General features: G+C 42.3%; 1 protein-coding gene across 1 annotated transcript in view; it reads left to right on the top strand.

The window, feature by feature from the left end:
* LOC148105817 (protein NLRC3-like) overlaps positions 1 to 3383 on the top strand; it is a 261895-nt gene that overhangs the window by 150171 nt on the left and 108341 nt on the right. The window lies entirely within an intron of this gene.

Raw genomic sequence — 3383 nt, 5'->3', positions numbered from 1 at the left:
CTTTCAACTATAAAACATGAAAGAGAACATGAATCTCATCACATGTCCAATGTATTTACTTATTTAGAATATTTTGAGTTTGAGCAGTTTGAATTCAGGTTTTGTTCTCAGAGCTTTCATTGAGCCATAATGTCTCTTTTTACCTCTTGAGCCCCAGCACCTGGGGCAAAGGGGGTGAACTGCCGTTTAACCTTCCAACTGTCAGGTCTTTTATGCAAATATGGACATGTATGGTATCCACAAAAAGCTCAGAATTCACCCAAAGAATTCACATCCACATCAGCTCACACACACTTTCTACCTTCACCTGCAGAGGAAACACAAATCATTCATGTGCACATCAGCTGAAATCCTCCTTTCCATCATGTGTGCTGTCCAAATACCAGCTGCTTCTTTCCTGCTTCATCTCAGTGTCAACTGGATGCAGTCAGACAGCAGTGTGAGGCAGAGGAAGCTGCCATCACCTGCTCTACTATCAGTCCACTAGATGTAAACTACTAGAGTAAAGTTTTTAAATAATTCTGTTTCTGTGTCACTAAATAACGCTTTTAGGGGAGCACATGGATGTGTAAACTTCAAATATCTGCTTTAAAACACATTTTAAAAATGTATATTTGCTCTGCCAGAAAACATGAAACCAGGTAACCACCAGGACCAAGGAAATATTCATCACACTGACAGTAAATGTAAAGGGCTGTGACGTCTTCACGTATGCTACATCCTCTCTGTGCTCTGAGTGAACTCACAAAGTACAAACTACAAGTACACAAACATGAACGTAGCTCAGAGTGGCGGACACACTTGGCCTCGTTGGTCCAGCTGTGAGTCTGTTACCGTGAACTATGGAGCGGCAGATTTATGCTGGAACTAAGCTGCACACAGCTGATGTTAGCCAGGAAAACATTACACACTGACTTTAATGGAGAGACCGGAAATACAAACACACACAGTTTTTTGTGTGAAGAAATCAAACATGAGCTGAACAAACAGTAAAGTTCCTAAAGACAAACTGTTAAAGGAGGAAACAAAGCAAACTTACAGTTTCTTCACACACCAACAACAAGCTCCACTCCACACCTGGACACTAAACACGGACACACAGGTGAGCTGCTTCCTGGAAGGAGGCGGGACTCCACCTGAAACTCAGCACAGGTGGGAGGGGCTCAGCTCTGTGTGTGCTGATGTGTTAACTTTAAAAATGTGCTGTCTGACTGCTCAGACTGAGTCAGAGTAAAGTTCACATGCTGACGTGTGAAGACATGAAACCTTGTTGTAGCTGCAGGTGTGAACATACTGATCCCAGATCAGCTCTGCTGTATTTGTAACATGAACATTTTTGCTGCAAAGCTTCAAATGTTCAGCATGTTTCTCTGTTTCCAGTCTATAGATCCAGTCACACTTTCTACCTTCACCTGTGCAGTAAAGACAGAGCAGAACTGAAACCAGCCGTCCAATCAGGAAGCAGCATCAACACCTGAGCTTCATTCAGACCATGCGTCCCCAATCCCAGTCCACGAGGGCTGGTGTCCCTGCAGGTTTAAGATATCACCTTGGGTCAACACACCTCAATCACATGATTAGTTCATTACCAGGCATCTGGGGAACTTCAAGACATGTTGAGAAGGTAATTTATCCATTCAAATCATGGATCAAGGACACATCCAAAATCTGCAGGGACACCAGCCCTCGTGAACTGGGATTGGGGACCCCCTGATTCAGACTCTGTTATTGAAGATGTTGTTGGTACAAAGTTCATCTGCTGCTCACATGAATCCTGTGATGAAAGCTTTCTTTCACTGAATGTTTCTTTAAAGCTCATTTCAACCTGTTGAAGTCATGAATGAAAGTGCAGACTGAGAGTGGATCACATGATGTTTAAGGTGTGTCATGTGACATGTTCAGTATTTTCACACATGTCTAGATTGTCCCTGATATCATAACTGCTCAAACACTGATGATTATATCTGAAGAATTATTACTGATGGCAGCAAAGTTTGAATGGAGCTCTCTGTCTGTGCTGATTTGACACCCTCTGGAGGACAAAACACAAACTGCACGATGTTACTGTAACCACCACAGTGACAGGAAGTGTTTTTAAATGACTGAAACATTGAAATGATGCTAACGGCTGTCGTTAGGCTCACTGACAGCAGCTGATGTGTTCATGTCAAACACTGGCTCAGGTCAGACTCCTTCATCCTTCTCCAGCATGAGGTCAACTCAGACCCACAGGTGCTCTGACCTTTGACCTCTTGTACACAGCTGGCTTCATCAGCAGCTCGTTCTCCAAACTCCATTTATAACTCAAACATATTTTCACACAGTTCATTGTTCAGATGAACACGAAGGTACCTGCCTCAGTGCCCATACCTTGGATGTTCAGTGGATGCAGGGGAATTGTTTTATATAGTACACACACACACACACACACACACACACACACATATATATATATATATATATATATATATATATATATATATATATATATATATATTAGGGGTGCCACGATACTCGTATCGATATTGAACCGTTCGATACAGTGCTTTCGGTTCAGTACGCATATGTATCGAACAATACAAATTTTTTAATTTACTTTAAAACAACAACTTTTCTTCTGACAATGCTGTCTGTGTTGAGAGCTCAGTGGATCTGCGTTCGACTACTCCGCCTAGGCTGCACTGTCGAGTGCAGATCCACTGAGCGCAGCGCAAGCTAGCAAGACAGAAGCTAAGCTCGTTGCAAAATGGCAAATTGAACCTCCCCCACCCTCATTCAGATCTGGCCTTTGGAACTATTTTGGTCTTCATGTGAAGTATGACCCTGAAGGTAAGCGTGTCATGGAAAAACGTAAAACAGTATGTCGGATGTGCTACGCAATGCTCAATAATATTGGTGGGAACTAGTGCGTTAGCGCAGTTTGCTCGTTAACGTGTTGGCCGTCCAGCCCCACCCACGGGGCGATCCGCAGTAGCTCGTTAACGGAGATTTGCCGTGTTGTGGCGTTAACGTAATTTCAAATTAACACTGGCAGCACTAGTGGGAACACAATGAATATGACTGCACATTTACGCCGACATCATCCTAGTGGAAAGACAAGTGGAAGCAGACAAAAACAACAAGCACGCATGCTACAAACTTTACCCGAGTCATTTAGACAGCCGTTAGCACATTATTCTCCTTATGAGGACCTGATATGTTTAATATGCTGCTGAGAATATAGCCCAGAAGAAGCGTATAGTATAGCTTTTATTTTGGAAAGAGCCATTTCTCTGTAATAAACTCTCTTTTCCAAAGATGAGTGATTCCTCAATCAGATAGATTTATTTTTTTATTACTTTGTTGTTTCAGCAACATTAAATTTAAAAACTGTATGTTTGAGT

The sequence above is a fragment of the Neolamprologus brichardi genome, chromosome 3 (assembly GCF_056152115.1).
Source record: "Neolamprologus brichardi isolate AB-2024 chromosome 3, ASM5615211v1, whole genome shotgun sequence".
In the NCBI taxonomy this organism is placed as follows: Eukaryota; Metazoa; Chordata; class Actinopteri; order Cichliformes; family Cichlidae; genus Neolamprologus; species Neolamprologus brichardi.
The sequence above is the reverse complement of the archived record's forward strand: the minus strand, read 5'-3'. Positions and strand labels throughout refer to the sequence as shown.